A 23,277-nucleotide genomic window follows, 5' to 3' on the forward strand; every position below is an offset into this window, starting at 1 on the left:
TATAAGTGATGCATAATTCCTAGATATTCCAGTTATCATACACTTTTTGATTGAGTTATCTCTGTATAAACTCAAAATAAACAGACAAAAACCTCAACATAGACAGACATTATATCTTTGTTTAAAAAGCTGTAGTTTACAAAGTTTTTAAGCCAACACCAAAAACATCTTTTTAGGTATTCTGCATTTTGTGTGCAGTAATTTTAAAAATAGTTTCTCTTTTTTTGTTGACATGTAATTCACTCGCAATATATTATCTCCATGTATTGTATACATTTTAGTGCTTTGGAAGTGAATTGTACAGTCATAGGTTTTCCAAGCCTAATTTTCACAAACTTGCATTTCTTCAAATAGAAATACTGTAAATTTTAGAACAGACATTAAAATAGATATGAAATTCAGTTACAGGAATTTGTCCAGCATACCTCCTCTATAGTGTGTCTTTTCAAAACTTGTTTTTGGGGATCATTTCCAGGGTCTCACACATACTACTCAAGTGCAATGTCAGTAAACTACATTCCCTGTCCAAACAAGTTTTTTACTTCTCTTTAATACATACATAGAAGTGTAATAAATAGATCCTATAAATTCTCTTTGAACTTTTGAAAACTTGCTTGATATAATGATTGTAGTATTGTTACAAATTGATTTGCTATGTGGAGTATATCAATTTCTCCACAATTGCACTACTATATTTTGTATAATCTTTTTATATTATGGTCATACTAGTGAGTTTTCTTTTGATTTATTCTTAGATATTAAAAAGGAACTTATTTCATTTGCTCCTCCTATTGACTATCAATTTACATATGTTCTTTAAAGAAATACCCAATTCGGGAAAAATTTATATAGATTTAGAAGATATAAAAATACTTAGACTCAAAATGATTGTAGCGTTAACATTGTAGTATTAACAAATATGTCTCCTATATCTGTTGGATATGTTTTCATTTCTGTTATATAGTCCTGTGAATTATGAAAGGTTATCAGTTGATATTATCCAGTTTATTCTTGCTTTTCTTTAACCGCTAATGCTTTCCTTCTCATTTTTTGAAACCTTTACTGATCCAATGTCATGAATTTTTACATTTATATTTTGTAGGTTTTTACATCTCACATTTAGTTTTGTAATCGTTTTTTATTTTTGCATAAGAATTGAGGTAGTAGTCTAAGAATTTTTTTTAAAATCTGGGTGGCAATAGTGACAATACACCCATTAAAGATTCTATTTTTATTTCATAAAGTCATGTCATTCTTTTCAAAATATACCGACCATAAAACTGAAAATTTTTGTATTGTGAAAATACCGGACAGAGGGGTTACAATTACATAATAGTATTAACCAAAGCATGCTATTTGCAGAGGAGTATTTAAATGGTCTAATTTCTTATAAAATTGAACTTTAAATTCAAGGAAATGAATACCAGGAAACTGTCACTTGGAAGATGTGAAAGAAAGTCAAAGGGAAGGAATTAAGAGTTATGGAGGAAGAGAGGGAAGGTATAATATTCAATGCTGATAGTATGAAACTAGAAAAAATGAAAGTGGAGTGAGGTTTGGAAGGGTAATTTATGTGAAGATCCATTGTATTTATAAACTGATTTGTGGAATAGCAATTCTTTTGACCAGCTATTTAATAAAAATATAATTAAAATCAATGGGGACATCTGATCTTAAACTGCGTTCTCTTAAACCATGAGTTAATATAATAGTCTCCAACTCAGAAATATTATTTGCAGGTATTTTCCTCATAATGAAAGAAAAGTGACCAATGCAATGAATATCAATACATCACATTGTGTATTCTAAATAGACACAATATAAAAATCACAGTAAAATGTTAGAATTCATTTCATGATAAAATCATAGGTAGAAAGTATCAAATGCTGATTGTTTTTCCAAGTACTTTACCTATGGTATCTAATTTAATCCTCACAATATTCCCATAAAGTGGATCTGCTTCTATTTTTAATTCTCAGATGATGATACTGAAGTCTTCAGAGTTGGAATTACTAGTACAACATGTACGCATGGTAAGAGTTAGCCTGTGGCCCCTCTCCCACTGTATCAAATAACCTCATTTTATTTTATGACTAAAATACCAGAACTTAGTCTACTAATTCTAGGAAAATTTCCCAAAATTATTGTGAACACTCTAATAATATTTCACTTTATCTTTGTTAGAAAATAGGTAGCTTTAATATGAAAGCTCCAAGTTCATAGTCAATTTACACCTCCTTGGTGAAAGGAACTGCTAAAGTGTAACATTCTTGATTTCTAGATATGCTTGGCAACCCCATCTCTGTTTAACACAGTCTTACAGATAGAATGACCTGCCCAATTCTGAATGGAAACAGACTGCAGGTATGATGGACCAATCATTTCCACATTGTAGCTCACCTAAGTTGTTTACCATGAGAAGTATTTGATAGCTTTTGATGTGCAACATTTTGAGAGAAATGTACTTCTTTAAAATGTTATTAAAGCAAGACTGATATAAAAATCACCTTTGACCCCACATAAATATTTTACCTCTCATATACCCAAAAACGCACTCTGACCTATCATTAATGCTAGGAACGAGAAGTTAAAAATCATAGACACCAAGACCTAAGCATGAATTAAAGAGTCTCCAACTTGTGAATACAATTGGTTTAAAAAGTCATCAATACTAAATTTTTAAAAATTTCTTATGATACTGAAGATTCAATTATAAACTATTAACACTTGAAAATAACTCATTTTCTTGGGAGTAGTACACAAAACACAAGATTAATCCTAATCATTTTAAAAGACCTTTATTTATACCAAAAATCCACTCCTTTAAATACAAAGATCCTAAAAATAACTAAAGTACAGACACACATCATCTACACACATCTTCTACATTCAGAGGACTGTGTTAATAGAAAACAAAGTTATACTAATAATAAATTAGCTTACAAAATTCACTTACATTCTTCTATTCTATTCCATTTAGTTTCATAGAAACTAGATTTTCATAAAATGATGCATAAAAGCCTTTATATGCACTTACATTTTCAGATCTTAACAATATTTATTTCAGAAATGTCTTTAGCTTTTTAGTCAATGAACTGAAATAATTCTAAAATATTTAAAGGCTTTTCAGAAGTTGCAAGATTCACTCTGGGATGTTATTTATATTTCGTTATATATATACGAAAAGCCTTATTTGTTAAGTTGCGATAGTTACTCCCACAAAAGAGCCATTAGTGAAGATCCCTTTGCATGTACAACTTCAAATACATCCATTATCTGGAGATGACACATGCTTTTTGTTTGTTTGTTTTTGAAAGGAATATCTAGCAAGCTTATCAACAATACCGATTTTCAGTCAATATCATGGGATATTCAAACGTAAAAATTTGGAGTTGATTATCTCTTAGTGAGAATAGATATGATCTTATAAAGAAAGTTATTTTCAACAGAAAGCCAGAATTTATCCACCTTGTGTTTCACGGGAATAACCAGAGAGTAATACCGGTTTGGTCAAGTCGGTCAAACTCACTCCATGAGTATATTTTAAAATTATAACCAATTTAAGAGGTCAAATACATATTTTGAACTGACAGTCATCTTACAGCAATAACTTACTACCTAATTATGTCTGTATCTTCTTTCCTAGCATATAATAAGAACTAAAGCTGTCTCTTTTATCTAACTTAATGTAAATGATTTGATTCTGATGATGTTATTATTTGACAAATAAAGTGTACAGAAGGGGGGTCGAACTGAAATAACATGACAAAACAATGATAAATAAAAATATTGCAACACAGTTAGCTCTTTTCAGTCCCACCTTGTCCATATTGGCAAGCAACATTGCAACAGCACATGCACATATTTACACACACATATACATACATGCTAAATTCAGGGTTTACTGCACAAAAAAGTTCAAATAAAATATTAATGATTAGTATAAATGATAATTTGCCTTACTAAAAAGTAATACACTATCCAGTCACCACGGGTTTTATGTTTTACTTGTCTATCCACATGTGACCACTTAATTTATTTTTAATTAATTAACTAATTCATTCATTCATTTGTTTGGTGCTAATAATAGGGCTTGAACTTAGGGCCTGGCTCTGTCCCAGAAATTGATATTTTTTTTGTTTTAGTTTTCTCAAGGCTATCATTTCACTGCTTGTACCACAGCCCCATTTCTAGCTTTTGTTGGTTTCTTTCAAATCAGAATCTAATGGCCCTTTTTTTGGTTTGGTCTGGTTTCAAACCACAAACCTCAGACTTCATCTTTCTGATTAGCTAGGATTAATGACATGAGCTACAAGTGTGGCTTCTACTTTTTCCTCTATACTTATCTATTTCACATCCTTAGATCGTAATCTAAAATTGAGTATAGAAGCAAGATGTACAGTGATGAAATTGTCCTGTCAAAACATCAAGTTAGTAATTTAAATTTCTTCTTCTGACCATACACAAAAAATTCCATGATTTAGTATAAGAGAACTCATTATTGGACATATGAGCTTGAAGAGCTTTCTAATAGATTCATTATTTATTGTTATCCAACATTAGAAAAAATGTATAATGCAGTAATAAAATAGAAGTCCTTTGCATGACTATTAAAGACACTTGTTTTCATCTATAAAAGTAGACCTGTCTATTGTCTTTAAGTGGTTTCTATGATTGAAGGTGTTTAATAAGAAGTCAAAATGTATTAGTAGTCCTTTGCTATCAATTAAATCTCACTTTTTCTTCTTGGAGAATATAATGATCAAAGCAATAGTTGAGAATCTGCAAGGAATATTTCAGAATCATGCTTCCAGTGCAAGTGGATCACCAGTAAGTAATCCTCGATACCATTTTCCACAAAGATTTGTCACAGATATAATTGGCTTGCCTTCTCTTGCTGAATGGACCTATTCCTTCATTCTACAGGAAAAGTGTGATTCAACTGATTCCATTCAGATCTCTTCCTACAATTATCAAGGATTTAGATTCTTGTCTACAATTTGGTCAAAGCTACGTCTCTTTATGTAGACTGCTATAAATGTATTTACTAATTTCAAATAAATACATAAATTCTATTTCCATCTTTTTTCAAAACTTAAAATTCTGTGTGCTCTATAAATTGATCAGAGGCATGCATTTTTCTCATTCCTAGAATAAACTGCACATGAACACACCACTGGTCCATATTTTCAGTCTGAATCTTTGAATACGGAGGGACATCTTTCCTCTGCTCTCCATCAATTCCCTAATCTACAGTTAGAATAATTTCGAATAGTAAAAATGGAAAAAGAGAAAATAAATCATAGTGAAAAAACAGATGCAGAAAATTCACCGGATTTTGCTGAACAGTTCAACTAACATGAACACATCATTCCCAATGGCACTCAAAGTCTCTGGTTAGGCAATTGTCATGAAGATGAGGAACACGATGAAAAAGTGAGGAATGGTATCAATTGCAAGAAAAAAATGGAGAAGGATCCAAGCAAATTTCTTCTTTGGACTGCTGAAAATAATCTGTTTACTACTACAGTAGTGCAGGGACTACTTTCCAAAAAGGCCACTCATGTGAATACTAGGTATGAAGATGAGTATAACCATCTTCATCAGGAAACCTATAGGGTATACTTAGACATTTGCCATGAGTTGGTGGCTCAATCGGCAGATATTCTTGCAATAACTGTAGATGGCTGGACACCCTTGCACAGTGCTTTTACGTGGAATAATACCAGAGTGGCTGTTTTATTACTTCATCATGATCCAAATACCAATTCCCAAACTAAAGGACTCTTGACCCCCTTGCATATTGCTGCTTGGAACAGAGATAGCAAAAACACGTTGGATCTTCATCTGTTGAAGCATTATGTCAAATCAGGTCTGAAGAATAAGTTGGAAGAAACTGCATTTGATATTGCCAAACGGATAAGTATATATCACTATCTCTTTGAAGTTTTGGAAGGCTGTACAAATTGCTCTTCTAAGTCACCATGGTTTGGTTAAGTTTTTTAAATTTCATAAATTCCATTCCATTGTTTGTGTCCATGCAAAATATTTTCACAATCCAAATAACAACAATACCTTACTGTAACAATTCATGGATTCCATGGAATTCTTCCAAGTGAATTGCCTGACTTTGATGTCAAAATGTATTCAAAAGAGATTTGTATACATCTATAATGGTGTCTGGAGAGTTTGTGCTTTTTTTAATCAGAAAGAATTTTAACTTATCTGTTGAAATGAGTAGTATAGAAACTGAACATATTTCTGGTGTTTGTCTGAAAAATTATATTTTAAAGTATTCTATATTCTATGTTTGTATAATATCCATAATCTATTTTATTCTGTCCTAGATATAATACTTTGAATTCTACATTGTTTTATAATATATAGGCTCATTAATAAATGTGTCCTTTCAGATTGCATTCCATATAGAAACAGTGTAAGATTCCTTTTTTCCTAGGTCCTTATAGTATATTTCTTCGGGATAAAATGACAATGTTGTCTAATTTCAAAAGTTTTTTTTAAAGATTATGCTATGTAAAGACTTCACTAATTTGAAGATTTAATACAGTGATGTGAAAATAACTTTTAATTATATGAATTACATGTATTATTACACTTGTAATTTTGTAATCAACTTTTTAAAAACTGTTTTTCATTTCTTGCATCTGAAGAATGAAAAATATGGAATATTTCACAAATTTTCATATCATCCTGTGCAATTGCCATGTTAATCTCTGTATTGTTGCAATTGGGGTATACGTGCTGCTGAAGCATATAGTGTCCCCTAAATTGAAGTATGCAATTTAATGATGCAATCTTTATACAGGCTTATATCCTTGGGTGCCTATTTGTAACAAGGAAACCTTAATGTTCCTAACAATGATACTGATCTTATTTCCCTAAAATTCTGTGCATAATGGAAAAAATTATATTGTTCAGACGATTGCTCACATTTTCAATTATTTTGTCAATGACTATTTTAAGTCTTTTTCATTTTGAAGCATTCATAGCTAGGTCCAAAGGGAATGGCTTTTTGAAGTACTTATTTATCCAACTGAGTTAGCTTTGTAGAACTAATGGATTCAAAGTAGGCCTTGCTTAAGAGCTACTTCTAAACTTCTGCAGTTGAAATTTTCCCAAATGAGGTCTACCTTAACCTTTATCCTTCTTCCATGTAGGAACAGAACAACCAGAATATCTTATCCTAACAGCATGGATTGTCTTACTGGAACAAAACTAATCTTAGTTACAAGGGATCATATACAGATGAGCATTTCAGACAAAAGTGTTCAGTCTAGAAGGTATTTTATCAAAATATAATTGTTTATTATACCTATCATTTCAAAAGGAGCTAAAGCCAAGAAGGTGAAAAATTGTTCATATGCATGATTACCTAATTTCCTGGCCTATCTACCTTCCAACCAGGCAGGAACTTAAACCAAATATTTCTATAGATCCAGAAGTCCATATGTTTCTCTTTGTTATTAGGCCTTAAATTGGTAATGTCTCATCTTGCCTCCAGGTTGTAAATCTACAAATGGTAAAGCTTTAGGTCTAACTCTACCAAACACTGAGGTAGAGATAATGGAATAATACTTTAGAACAGAGCTGCCTTTTATGCCCAATCCACAACAGAGCAATGCAAAACATGTGCCATTTTATTATATTATATATAGTTATATATTTTATATTTATGTGCTGATTTCATGTTTCACGCAATGAAACTTACTATAATTAATTGATAATTTGACAAATAAATTGATATTTATTCCAATAAGTAGAATTGGAATATAAATAATTAAGTTTAGAATATATATTAGAATATAAAAAGTGTCAATGCAAATGTCTTCGGTATAAACTTGTGATACCTTCTAAGTGTTCGTGGTCTTCTAAATTCACATGGTAAAGAAACAATGTTGTTTTCCTCTAATCTATAGGAGGTTTTACTCTGCTGCTCTGTTTATTGTTTTAACTCGCTCACCCCAAACGGTTTTACTCCATATTTCTGAAGCATTCCTAAAGATTATATCCAAATTTAGATGATATGGTGTCTAAAAAATATTATTCTTCTTCAGGACCCATGGGTCCTAGGACCCAATGTCCCAGTTACATGTTATCATCAGATAACAGGGGCAAGACTTCTCAGCTAGGCCTATGCAACATGCCAGCAGAAAGTAATTGAAGATCCATCTCAATTTCTCTTTTCTTATATTTCAGGGCCCCAATTCCTTGAGATTCAAGAATTAGCAGCAAGTAATTGTGAAATGCAAGGTAACTTAAAATGAAGGATGAGTTCACAAAATCTGAGAGAAATTATTGTAATTCAAACTCAATTTACAAATGACGAGCCCATATGAGTGAAGAAGATCACAAAGTGTCAGAAGATTATTTTTAATACCCCTCCCCTAATGATGAATCTAAGATTTCAGTCCAGCATAAATGGGCCCAAAAATAGTTCCTGGAAGGATAGATCCATAAATGGTCTACTAAGGCCAGGAAAACTTGACTTAGAGGTCAAATGTAATGCAGAAAAACATTAATTGAGAAGATCCTTAGTGCTTCAAAGCACTGGTACTTTAGTACAACTTGATTCTGTGGTATAAAAATGTTGTCATTCTCAAACCAATCATAACCTACATTTAATCTCCTGAAAGTGTATTCCTTTTCAAATAAACTTTTTAAAATCACATTTGCCAAAATAACATTTGATAAGTAGATAATACTTAGTGACATTACAAGTTTTTCAAGTGTAGGGAGCAAGTTACAATAGAGTTGATTTATTTACCCAGCATTAATGCCAAACAGGTTCAATCATTCATTAAAGTGTAGAAATAGTAGCCCCCACCATTTGTGTTGTTCAGTAGGTGCATTCCAGAAATGTGTTAAATAGATCAGCCTGCCATGTTTCAAACCCCAAACCTCAGCTTATAAAGTAAATTTCATCACTTAATAAGAAACATTTTAAAAAGTCATGAATAGTTGCCTTATCATACATTGTTTTATGTTTTCCCTGTCTAACATAGAAAGAAATATGACTTTAATCTTGAATATGAGTGCTCAGCAGAGATGTGACAAACAAAATCTGTCTTCTATTTCTATCATATTCTTCTATAGTAGTAAATCTTAGTTTTTTTCTTTTTCCAAAACTTATAGGTAGTAGAAAGTATTATCCCATGTAAAATAAAATAATAATATACCATTGTACAAAGTCAATTATAAAAATTGGTAATTAGGAATATATTCCAAGCCATTTTTAAACTTTTTTGTTGAATAAAGATTAATCTTCCAAATGGATGAGAATATAATCATGTCTAGGTGCTTCAAGTCTGCAGTCTTGCAAATTGTTATTGCAAATGAATGAATTATGGAAATGTAAGCTGACATCAGTTCAAGTATATGCAGGATTGAAACTCCATGGAATGTATATAAATCTTTCAAAGTATTAACAGACAGATTAACAGAATGACTATCAGTAAGTTGAAACCAGAGGGGAATAATAGTAAAGACATAGAAAGAATAAAATATGGAACAAGGGGCAAGTACAATATACACATGTGATAAAGGAAGTGGTAAATCGGAAGTAAATCTTGGAGAAGTGGTTGGTTGAGAATGACATGAGTCACTGTGATCCAGGAGCATTGGATAATTAGAGTGATATATTTAATTGTACCACAACCTTTTGAAATTCAGTTAAAAAACACAACAACAAATAAAAACACAAAAATCACAACCAAATAGGCATCTCTAGAGAGTATGAATATGACCTGTCTAAAATTTTAAGCAGTTAATGAAAGGCAGTCTTGGGAAAAACAAACAAAGCTGTTCAAAGAGAGCAGTTTGGGGTAGGGGAGGATTCTGAACAGATTTAAATAGATGGTCTAAGGTTATAACTCACCAACATCTGCTGCAAATATTATCTGTCTTCTGCGAGTTCTCTTTGTTGGAACTGGATACTTCAGTCCTGAGCCACAATTGATAGCTTGTGAAGATAGAATGGAAGAAAAAAGATCAAGAACTCATTACTCCATTGGAGAGAAAACAATCCTCTATCTTTGCTTTCATCTCTCTTCGCTACTTTTTCTTCATACTTTTAAGTAAATTCACTTTGAATTATATTTTTCTTCTTTGTTCTGGCAACATAATTGGTCAAAGTAATTCACTACATATTATTTCCCATTTTTCCTATCATACTATTATTGGCCAAGTGAATCCATTAAACTTTCCTCTTGCATTTGGTGGCCATGAAACAACATCTATTTTAATTAGGACAAATCTAAGGTATATTGTCTCCAGAAAACCAGTCCAAGAAGCTGTGATCACAAATATATGGCTATACTTTTTTCTTTTTTCTTTTATGTTGAAAGCCTACTTGTGTCTAAAGTGAGGAGAAAAATAAGTACTCCATTACTTTTTGGTTCATCCAATTCTATCCTCAAAGATAGATTTTGATAAAAAGTTGCTAAGAGGAAACCAAAAAATACACCGCTATTATCTTCTCTCTTAAGACTCTCCTTAGATGCCATATCAGGAACTGTGAAGTTATTCTTTGCAGAATTATTTCAATAGATTATTTTTTTCTTGGTGTTGCATTTGCTCAGCAAGATGTATGGAGAAGAATAGATTTAAATCAGCCATACCTTGGAAGACAGTGTCTGTTTCAAAAGGACCATGCTTCTGTGTCTTACTTCTATGTCTTCCTCTTAGCTCTTGCCTTATTTCCAATTAATCACAGCTTCTTGGCTTCAAGTCTGGTGAAGCTGAAGGACTATACAGCCCAGCCACTGCAACATCTTCATAGTTTCTCTTTTAAAACTCTTTTAAGTTGCATAATTTAGATGTGGAATTTATTTTCATGTTTCATTCAATAAGTTCTGCATTGTAGTGAGGTAAATCAGCTCTGAAAAATCACTTTAGGGAGCAAAAACATAAACACAATCTATATAAAAAGTTTTGGCCTCCCTCCACTGCTTAAGCCAATATGCTTAGCTAGGGTTTCTAAGAACACTATTTTCTAACTTTTTCCATTTGCTCAATTCTTTTCTGAACCCATAACTTTTTGGGTTATGTAATAACAGAAGTCTTCACTCTCTCATGTTAATAAGGATATTATGTTTTGTGAGCCACTTAGAAATGTGAAATCATTGGTTTGAAGTACCGAATCAGATTTCTATGTTTCACTGCTTCACGTGCAAAGACATTGTGGAAAGTATTACAAACAGAAAAGTGTGAAGCCAATACCTTCTTTCATTGTGGAGGGCACTTTCTCCTGAAATATTTTGACCCAAATTATCTTTTTTAGATAATTACTGTTTGATAGTTTGATAATTAAAGGTTAGTTCAAAAATTTTGATGTCTTTTTTTTTTAAAGAACTTTGAATTTAAATTCCACTACAACCTTGTTTCACACAGTGAGAGTATATTTCCTGGGTAAGGACAATTGTCAAGGAACCTACAGGATTTACAGCAAGTTTTCTGAGGTTTGTTTGTTTAGTGTTAAAAAGAGCCATCTTCATCCACATTGCTTCCTCTCTACTAAGTCTCCATAGATTTCTTTGCATGAAAGCCTACTTTCCTAGGCCATTTAAATTTTCTTAATGAGTTAAGTTTTTAAAAAGTTTGAACAATTAAAATTTACCTGTCATAACTTTAAAACTCTTTGAAATTCCTATATCAGAATCGCGAATTCGCCAATACTAATTCCACTTTTACCATCAAAAATTTAACATGTTTTCATGAAATAGTGTCCATGCAACTATTATTTTCCATTGGCTCTGTTATGTTATATATGACCATATAAGCTGATGCTGAGCAAAATGAACTCGAAGATACGGAAATATATTGTTTTATTTGTGGTGGTACTTTTAGATGTACTATGTGATTTCTATTTTCTTTGGGTTTTCCCCCTATGGTTTATATCTGCTGTATTTAATTTTTGTACCCTGTGTATCGTGTATACTTTTACCTTAATTAGGGAAGGGAAAAGGAACAACAAAATGGTGAGACAAAGGACAAAGGGCAAAAACAATGCAATAGCAATACTCACAATACAATATATTGGAAATGTACATTACAACTTCTGAGGGGTGAAGGGATGAAGGAAAACTATAAGAACAAGGAGGGAGAGGTAACAAGTTTGGAAAGTTATATATTCACTACCTTACAATTACTGTAACCACACTGTACATCAATTTGATAATAAAATTTTAAAAATAAGCTGCATAAAATATAATTTAACTGTATTGGTATAGTAAATATTATTCTTTATGTAGTAACTTTTTAAAAATTACACTATTTGGCATGTAATTTGAATTAATTATCCCTTCTTTATCAGAGGCTCAGCAACTTGAATGTTATCCAACTAGATAATATTTTCACAATACACTTGCCAATATTTTGAAAAAAGAATAAATTTAGTACTTTTTCTCATACTAAAATTGAAAACAGTTTAATTCTATGTAAACACATAAATTTTAAAAGTAAATAAGTTGTTAAGAGGACAGAATATAGGTTATTCAAAATTCCTATGACTAATAACTACTGATTTTTAAATTCTCAACATTCCATACCTGAGATATTCAAAACAGTACCTGTTTGTATGTTATGAAATTCTGCAATAAATAAAGTGTCCAATGGGGTATTACAGATTGAGAATTCAACAGAAAAATAGCCACATTCTATAGAGAATAATACTATGAAACATCTGTAATAATTAATTCTTAAAGAGTAAGCAATTATTTATCAGAGTAAGCTATTATTTCTATGACCATCAATCCCAAGATTTATGTCATAAAGTTATCCTGGACCAATAGTATCCAACTTGAAAAGTGCACTTTAAAATTCCTTAATTCACATCATGAATATCTTACCTCTATTGTGAAAAAAATACTACACCTCTCCTAATGTGATGCCCTCCTTGTTCTGGAAAGAACACCACAATAAACAGAGCTGCATCATTGTTCCCCCAGTGATATTCTTGTGTTCTCAACACATGCAAATATTATTTATATTTATACTTTTTAACTATCATAGATATGCAGGTTGCTAAGATCGGAAAATTTTGGTTCAAAACCCACCTAGGCAGGAAGGTTCCTTAGATTCTTATCTCCAATAAACTTTTCAGAAAAAGCCAGACAAAAGGGACAGTGAGGTTGAAGTGGTAGTGTACAAGCCTTGAGCATAAACAGGTTCAGAGACAGTGTCCAGGCCCAGAGTTCAAGCTCTAAGACAAGCCAATAAAACAAAAACAAAAATGAAAACCACACCCAAACCTAGCATTTTTCTCAATGTGTAAGGAGGAACGTAATTACTTACTTTTTCAAATTTTAGATGGAAATCGTGAGTCATTTTGAATCTAGGAATGTTCTGTAATGGAGAGAGCATTTAAAACACAACTGAGGATATATATGAGTTGCATTTCCATAGAAAACTTGACTTCTCTAAGCATAGTGACAAAATTATCCCAAACTTAAACTGTGTATTCCTTTCTTGTTGTTTGGTTTGTTTTATTGAGACAAAAGTATACTACCTTGTCCAGGGAAGGTATCGCTATGTAATTCCACTCTCTAATCTCCTGTTTTAGTCTGAGTGCTAGAATTCCAAGCTTGTATCACATTGCCCTGCCATAGTTTGTTGGTTTATTTAATCTAGAAACAGACTAGCAATTCTAAACTTCTCTTATGATCTTATCCACTAGACTGACTGCACAGACTCTTTATGTACTACTTTCAGAGATGTTCTTACATTTGACAAAGGATATGAACATTTTCAGATGTACCTGCCTGGGTCTCTGATTCATTCCTCCATGGATCTGATCCCATTAATAATGATTACTTGACTCTCTTACTATCTCTGGTCCCAACCTATGTAATATTCTCAACTTTTTTGAAGATAGTGCATTTGAGGGCTTTCTAATATTAAAAGTTATCACTTAATTCTAGTCTTACTCAGTACTTATTTTCTATTGTTTTCTAACTTTTCTACATATTGTGAGAATTGTTTCATTTTGTATTTTTGTGTGCACATATAAGTGCCTATGTGTGTCTGTGTATGTTTGTATGTATGTATGCAAAAGTCTCAAGCTCTTATTCAGCAATCTTGATCATGACTGATATGCCAGCTTTTGGCTGGTTAATTATAGATAGTGTCTCAAAGCCTGTTCTGCCCAGGTTGGATACAAACTGAACATCCCAGACTCCTTTACATCCTTAGGTTTTATTTTTCCAGGAGTATTAACTTTTAAACTACAAACATTTTTGTGAGTATAAAGTGTAAGCTGTAGCCCAGATTTCTAACTCAAGAATTCATATAAAGATAGATGAACATACACATTACATATGCTGAGTGTACACTGCTAGAAATGTGATCATAAGCCAAGTGGTGGTGAGATCTGAGGACAGGGGTTCAAAGCCATCCCGGGTAGGAAATTACTGGAGACAATTTTTTTTTTTACAATAATTACCATAAAAGTGGAAGTGGCACTGTGGCTCAAGTGGTAGAGCACTAGCCTTGAGCTGAATAGCAGAGGGACAGCGCCCAGTGCTAGAGTTCAAGTGCCATGACCAAAAACAGCAAAAAAATATATATGAGAAAAAGAAAGAAAAATTAATGTGATCTTAGCCACCAGGTTCATTGCTAATATGATCCCTGTTCTCTCAAGATGGACTCTTTCTTTCCAGTTAAGTCCATGATCGTATATCTGACTTGCATTGGAAACAGAATCATTCTTCCATTCTTTTTACAAAATTTTGGGATTAGCAAGCATAACTTAGAAAGGGAGTGGCCTCATTCTTCATGTTCCAGTTAGGAGTAATGCTTTCCCTATATCACTCCCATCACTCTACATGCTAGACTTGGCTTTAGTGTTTCAATGTTGTCATATTTGTAGTCTTCTATATTGTATTGAATCCTTACAGTTAAACACAGAAACTCTCTTTCTCCTATTATTGCTATTGTTTCTCTTATTCCTAACTCAGGTACACTTGGGAAATTAATGAACAGCACATACACTCACAATTAAAGATCTGAGAACCTTCTTCCCATTTAAAATTCACCATAATTTACAGAGTAATTAAGAAGTTTGAACAAAATATACTCAGGGATAACATATTTATTAGCCATTTAAATTTCACATTTTCTGTTTACTAAGTTGTCTCTGAAACATGTGTTACCAAGTGTCCAAAGGTGTCTTTTGCTATTTCAATGAAGCCAGAAAATATTCATTTTATCTGGAGCAGTAACCTAGATTGTTTCTGGAAGTAAGTGGAAGTACCTGTTACTGGATGTGGAAACTGATCCCAGGAGAGGAATTGAACATAGAGGAATGACAAAGTTCAAGTTAACTTTTGCTTTCCTTTTTACTGTACATGAAAAGAATCCAAGGCTTGAAGGAAACTCTGTCCCTGACTTTTTTGAGTGTGTTCTTTACTCATATAGAACTTGTTTGTAAACTTCTGGTTGAGAGTATTAAAAAAGGAAACAGTATGCCATTTGAAGGCAAGCATAGAAATAACTTTATTTTAAATGTGTTATACTGGAGTTCTGGAAAGATGGCGGAGGAGAAGCTGGAGGCTAAACAAGCTCTCGCATTGAAAGCAGTTTTAGAGTTCCAGTGAACAGTGCTAAGCCAGAGAATCACACCAAGTGTGCCTTCACAGGACAGAGAGTTAAGCCAGAGAGAGAAAATACAGGTAAGGAGACAGCCCAGAGCCCTTGCCAGCAGCCGCCGCCACGGCGGCAGGGCAAGACCGCAGGCGCCATACCTGAATCACAGAGAGTCTGTGATGAAGGAGCCAGACAAGGCGGGAGAGCAGATTCCACTCAACACCAGCACGAACCGACAAGGAGCAGACATCTTCATCCCGCAGTTCACAGACCAGAGACAACCCAGGAACCAAGACTTGGTGTGAGTAGAAGCCTGACATCCTCACTCCTTCTCAGAAAGCAGAGGAGGGAAGGCCACCCCTCCCCCCAAGTAGCGAAGACCTCCATCTTGGATACCAACAAAGCCCTGCAGAGCTGCTAGCTCCAACTCAGGCCCTGGAATAAATCCTGAGTCATCTAGCAAGTCACAAGAGCCTTACCTGACCTGCCAGACTCAGTCAGCTCCACCCAGGGAAAAGTCACCCAGCTGGGGCGCCAGCTCCAGTAGTGGCTTTCTTCACCGGGTAATCAGAGCCAGAGGCTGCCCCTCCCTTTAGCAGCCTCAACAATCAACTGAAATTCAGTAAACAGAAACCCTGGGAGTGGCTCCGGGCTGGGCTCTGTGAGTTTCTCCCAAACCAGCCCCCGAGAAAAGCTACTGTTTGCTGAAAGGCCTCAACTCTACACAGATCCTAGCCTCATCACAGCATCTCCAAACTCAAGGAAAAAACCATCTCTTCCTATTGAACTAACCTGGGAGGAGGATCGCAGAGCATTTTTCTGCCTGTTCAAAGAAGCTGAGTTAAATAACCAACCAAGCCACAGGAAAACAAGCAGACCAGAGACTCCAATAAGAGGCTGGTTATGCACACAAGGGAGACACAAGATTTTTGCCAACCCTTCCAAAAAAAAATCAAAGAAATTTTTTTGTTGTTGTTGCTTTTATAAAAAAAATTTTTTTTTTCTAAAATTTTTTTTAAATCTTTAATTAATACCTTTCTTGAAAAAAAATTGTGTTCTAGTAATTTTTTTCCTCTTAGAATTTTAATTTAGAGGTATAAGTGTGTGTGCATTTTTCTCCCTTTTTTGTTTTTGTTTTTGTTTTGTTTTGTTTTGTTTTTTGGATAGCTCTATTGAACTTCTGATTTTTCTTTCTTTCTTATCCTTTTCACCATTTCTTCTCTTTCATTCTTTATGTGACTTAATTACTGTTCTGCACATTCTCAGATAAACCCATAATGGATTATTAGACCTTATCCTCTATTGTGTACATAATTAATCCACAAATTTATTACTCAATTCAAAACCTCTTAGACTTAAATTCCTTAATAGCAGTACAACCTCTTTATACCTATATAATATTTTAAGTATTTTTATTTTTAAGTTTTTCACATATCCTTTATATCCCTCCCCTTCTCTCATCTCTTCCTAAACCTAATAATTTCTGGTTTACCAAATTCTTCTTTGCTGTTCGTAGCCCATTAATATACAGTCGTTTGATGTTGAATAGATGTATCTGTTGAACTAGATTGTATCTGCAGACTACTGACTGTGCAAATACAGACTTTGGTTGATGCTGCCTTAAGATAGTTTTCTAGCACAAAACTGTTGTTAATTTCATCCTAAATGGGTAGAGTAAGCCGGAAAAACACAAGAAAAATTGCATGTCCAGGTATCTCAAGTCCCACTCATAATAACCAGGGGACAGAACAGAAAATGAATAATCAATAGGAGAGTTCCCAAATAGCACTACAAACACTGCTGGCAAACATGATAAATGAAAAGATTGAAAACATACAAAGGACTCTATGAGCATGATAGGGAGAGAGAGGAGGCAATCCAAAAGTTTATACAGGAATATCATAAGCGTGAAGAAGATACTCAAAAACTGTTACAGGATTTGCGTGAGCAGCTTGAGAATACTCAAAGAGAAAGGCAGGAATGGCGTGAGCAGGCAGAGAACACTCAAAGAGAACTACAGAAATCGCACGAAAGGGAGGAAGCTAATCAAAGAGTAGTACAAGAATTGAGAGAGCAGGACGAGGATACACAGAGACTACTAAAGGCATTCATGGAATCCATTAAAAAAGAGCTGAAGGAAGTCAGGGAGATGACAAAGGGAATGCTGAATGGAACCCAACAGAAGGAATGGGAGTCCAAGGATACCATAACTAATCAACTAAGTGATTTGAGAATAAACACTGAACACCAAATTAAGGAAGTAAAGAAGTTCATTCAAGACTTCAACAAAGAATTTGAAGCCATCAAAGCTGACCAACTGGAAGGAAAAGAAATAAAAAACAAAGTAGAAAATCTCGACAGCAGATTAGACCATGCAGAAGATCGAATCTCGGGGACTGAAGACAGCCTAGACTTTATAGAGAAAGAACATACAACCATCCAAGACAAATCCAAGAAATATGATAGATCTATCCAACACTTGGAAGACACCATCAGAAGGACTAATCTAAGGATAATGGGTGTAGAGGAGCACCTAGAAACAGAAGTTAATGGTCTAGGAAATTTGGTTAACAGGATCCTAGCAGAGAACTTCCCAAACATGCAAAAAGATAGGCCTATTCAAATACAAGAAGCTTTTAGAACTCCAAATAGAACAGACCAGTACAGGACATCGCACTGTCACATTATAATCCACACAGGATCAACTGAGACCAAAGAAAACATCCTTAAAGATGTCCAAGAGAAAAGATCAATCACCTATAAAGGGAAAAAAATTAGAATCACCTCAGATTTCTCAGCAGAGACAATCAAAGCAAGAAGAGCCTGGAATGATGTATGCCATGCCCTAAAATCAAACAACTATCAACCAAGAATACTGTACCCAGCTAAACTCTCCTTCATAACTGAAGGACAAATAAAAACCTTCCATAGCAAAGAAAAATCGAAACAATATAACTCCACCAAACTAGCCCTACAAAAGATTCTTAAAGACGTCCTACACATAGAAAACCAACAAGATCACAATAAAGGCCAAGAAACTGCACCCAAACTGAGAATCCAAGAACCATAGGAAGAACCCAGTTTTTGCAGCCCCCAAGAAGGTGGATAACATGGCAGGAACTCCCAAATACCTCTCAGTCCTATCTCTTAACATTAATGGACTTAACTGTCCAGTTAAGCGACATAGACTGTCTAGTTGGATTAAAAAACAAGATCCTTCTCTCTGCTGCCTTCAGGAGTTACATCTTGCCCGTAAAAACAAACACATTTTCAATGTTAAAGGCTGGAAAAATATCTACCAAGCAAATGGCCCCCCAAAACAGGCGGGAGTTGCAATGCTAATATCATAAAATAGACTTCAAATTAAAATTTGTGAGAAGACATAAAGAAGGTCGCTACATACTAATAAAGGGATCTCTCCTCCAGGAGGATATCACAATTCTAAATATCTATTGGCCAAACAACAGAGCACACAAATTTATCCAAGAAACACTACTTCCCCTCAAATCCCACATAGATACAAAGACATTAATTGTTGGGGATTTTAATACACCACTCTCCCCACTAGAAAGATCAACTCGGCAAAAACTCAACAGAGAAACCGCAGATCTAAACAACTGCATAGATCAACTAGATTTCACAGACATCTACAGAATATTTCACCCAAAGAATCAGAATACAGGTTTTTCTCAGCAGCACATGAAACATTTTCTAAAATACACCACATTTTAGGGCACAAAGCAAACTTGTCTAAATTCAGAAACATTGAAGTTATACCTTTCATTCTCTCTGATTACAAGGGAATAAATTAGAATTCAACACCATAAGTCATCGAAGAAAGTCCCTTAACACATGGTGGTTGAACAACACACTGCTGAAACACAAGTGGGTCAAGGAAGAGATTAGAAAGGAAATTCAAATGTTCATGCTATTCAACAAAAATGAGCACACAAATTACCAGCTCCTCTGAGACACAGGAAAGGCAGTACTCAGAGGCAAGTTTATAGCTCAGAGTTCCTACGTCAACAAATTGGAGAGATCTGAAACCAACAATTTAAGGAGACATCTGAACCTCCTTGAAAAAGAGCAGCAAGATAAACCCCAATCCAGTAGACGGAAAGAAATAATTAAAATTAAATCCGAATTAAATGAATTAGAATCCAAAAACTATAGAAAGAATCAACAAAACAAAGAGTTTTTTCTTCGAAAAAATTAACAAAATTGACAGACCCTTAGCAAATCTTATCAGAAAAAGAAGAGAACACACCCAAATAAATAAACTCAGAGAGGAGAATGGAAACATCAACACGGAAACAACCAAGATTCAGAACATTTTAAGGGAATTCTTCACAAAACTTTATGCTAATAAGTTTGAGAACATGGCAGAAACGGACCTTTTCCTAGCAAATATTGACATGCCAAACTAAATCAAGAGGAGTTAAACCATCTTTAACATGCGTATATCAAGCATTGAATTAGAAACAGCAATAAGAGTCATCCCAGCTAAGAAAATTCCAGGAACAGATGGTTTTACAGCGGAATTCTACAAGGCCTTCATAGTAGAGCTCACACCAATACTCCTTCAACTCTTCAATGAAATTGAAATTGAAAGTGCACTACCGAACACATTCTAAGAAGCCATCATAACCCTCATCCCAAAACCAGGCAGGGACTCATCAAAGAAAGAGAACTATAGACCCATTTCTTTGATGAACATTGATGCAAAACTTCTCAACAAAATTTTGGCCAATCGACTTCAACAATTCATCCAAAAAATCATACACCATGATCAAACATGATTCATTTCAGGGATGCAAACCTGGTTCAATATACACAAATCAATTACTATTATTCATCACACCAACAGGAGAAAAGATAAGAACCACATGGTTATCTCAATAGATGCAGAAAAAGCATTCGACAATATCCAACACCCTTTTATGATGAAGCTTTTGGAAAAATTAGGAATCCATGGAACATTCCTCAATGCAATAAAGGCTGTATATGACAAACTTACAGCCAGCATTATACTTAATGGTGAAAAATTAAGGCCATTTCCTCTTAACTCAGGAACAAGACAAGGATGTCCATTTTCTCCACTTCTCTTCAACCTAGTATTAGAATGCCCACTACAGCAATAAGACAAGATGCAGACATAAAGAGGATCCATATAGGGAAAGAAGAAATAAAACTCCCTCTTTGCAGATGACATGATCTTGTATTTACAGAATCCCATAGAATTCACTCCCAAATTACTCAAGCTGATTCAAAACTTTGGCAAAGTAGCAGGGTAGAAAATTAACCCTCAAAAATCAAAGTCTTTTCTGTATGCCAACTATGAGAAAAATGGGGCTGAAATTGGGATAACAACTCCATTTGTAATAGCCCCACCAAAAATCAAATACCTAGGAATTAACTTAACCAAAGAAGTGAAGGATCTCTATGATGAAAACTTTAAAAACTTGAAAAATGAAATCAAAACAGAACTTAGAAAATGGCAAAACCTCCCATGCTCCTGGATTGGAAAGATTAACATCGTGAAAATGGCAATACTTCCCAAGGCTATCTACAAATTCAATGCGATACCTATCAAAATTCCATCCTCATTCTTCAAGGAAATAGAAGAGGCAATCCAAAAATTCATATGGAACAATAAAAGACCCCGAAGAGCAAAAATGCTCCTCAACGGAAAAACGCTGCTGGAGGAATAACAATACCAAATTTCAAACTCTACTATAAAGCCATAGTAATCAAAAGAGCTTGGTACTAGCATAAGAACAGACCTGAGGACCAATGGAATAGAATTGACAACCCAGAAACGAACCTACAGACCTATAGCCATCTAATCTTTGATAAGGGAGCTAAAACAATAGAATGGAAGAAAGACAGCCTCTTCAGTAAATGGTGCTGGCAAAATTGGTTAACTACTTGTAGAAAACTAAAGCTAGACCCTTATATATCACCCTGCACCAGAATCAACTAAAAATGGATCAAAGACCTCGGAGTCAAAGCAGACACTCTGAAAACATTATACGATGGAATAGGAGAAACCCAAGTTCTCCTTGGCACAGGCCAAAATTTTCTTAATAGAGACCCAGAAACACAAAAATCAAAGAAAGATTGGACAAATGGAATTGCATGAAGTTGCAGAGCTTCTGCATGGCAAAGGACATAGCTAGCAAGATCAATAGACAGCCCACTGATTGGGAGAAGATCTTCACTAACCATACAACGGACAAGGGTCTCATAGCTAAAATACACTTGGAACTCAAAAAATTAAATCTCTCAACAACAAATACTCAAGAAACAACTGCCCAATAAATAAGTGGGCTGAAGACATGAAGAGAAACTTCTCTGAAGAAGAAAGAAGAATGGCCAATAGACACATGAAGAAATGCTCAAACTCCCTAGCCATAAAAGAAATGCAAATCAAAACAACATTGAGATACCACCTCACCCCAGTTAGAATGGCAAAAATCAAGAACTCTAATAACAACAGATGCTGGAGGGGATGTGGACAGAAGGGAAACTTACTTCATTGTTGGTGGGAGTGTAAACTTGTTCAACCACTCGGAAAGTAGTATGGAGGTTCCTGAAAAGACTCCACATAGAGCTCCCCTATGACCCAGCAATCCCACTTTTGGGCATTTACCCTAATGTTTACACACAAGACCACACTAAAGCTACCAGCACAACTATGTTTATTGCAGCATTATTTACCATAGCTAAGATATGGAACCAACCAAGATGCCCCTCAGTAGATGAATGGATCAAGAAAATGTGGTATATATACACAATGGAATTCTATGCCTCCATCAGAGAGAATGACATTGCCCCATTTTTTAGGAAATGGAAAGACTTTGAAAATATTATATAAAGTGAAGTAAGCCAAGCCCAAAGAAACATAGGTCCCATGATTTCCCTTATTTGCAATATCTAATATATGTATGCGTCAAGCAGAAAAGGTCAGATATTGTGATGTTAGGAAAATGAACCCTAAGTTATGTATTTTAAATGTTTCTTTTTCTTTCATGCATTTATTTCTTACGCAGTTATAAGATTATTACTTTGTTGCTTTGTATGTCACTCCCCCACAGTATAACCCCTGTTTCACTGTATTTGATGTCGGTACATTTTGTGGAAGGGAAGGGGAAAAACAAGTCATTTAAATAAGGATACAGGTGAACCTGTTGCAACAATGAGGAGTACAAGTTGTCATGTCAAAAACTAACATTACAACTTGGGGGGGGGATATTTGGGTGGGGAGGAAGGAAGGATGGGAAGGGATAGGAAGGTAAAAAAAGGATGAGGCTACAATGCTTGATAAGGAATGTACTCATTATCTTGCCCATGTAATTGTAACCACTCTGTACAGTATTTTCACAATAAAAAATAAATAAAAATTAAGAAAACTATTTATTAAATCAATCAATTTCCTGAAATTATTGCATTCCTGTAATAGTTTTATTTTAATGCTTCATAAATGTTAAATAAAATCAGTCTCCTGAAATGATGGGTCTAATTTTATAGGAGCATCATTCACGATCAACTAATTCAACTGTGACATTGATAACATTACCTTGTTATTCCCATGGTTGAGAATGAGTCTCTTCGTAGATCCTTCCATTGATTTGTGTCAGGACCGGGATTCCAAATCAGGGCCTACATTGCCACTTG

General features: G+C 34.2%; 2 pseudogenes; one reads left to right on the forward strand and one right to left on the reverse strand.

Moving 5' to 3' along the window:
- The first annotated feature begins 5,280 nt into the window (after positions 1 to 5,280).
- On the forward strand, positions 5,281 to 5,997 carry LOC122100905 (annotated as a pseudogene).
- A 678-nt stretch (positions 5,998 to 6,675) lies between these two features.
- On the reverse strand, positions 6,676 to 6,774 carry LOC122100907 (annotated as a pseudogene).
- Positions 6,775 to 23,277: the final 16,503 nt, after the last annotated feature.

Source organism: Dipodomys spectabilis, unplaced genomic scaffold (assembly GCF_019054845.1).
Source record: "Dipodomys spectabilis isolate Male_0828 unplaced genomic scaffold, ASM1905484v1 ptg000610l, whole genome shotgun sequence".
Lineage (NCBI taxonomy): Eukaryota > Metazoa > Chordata > Mammalia > Rodentia > Heteromyidae > Dipodomys > Dipodomys spectabilis.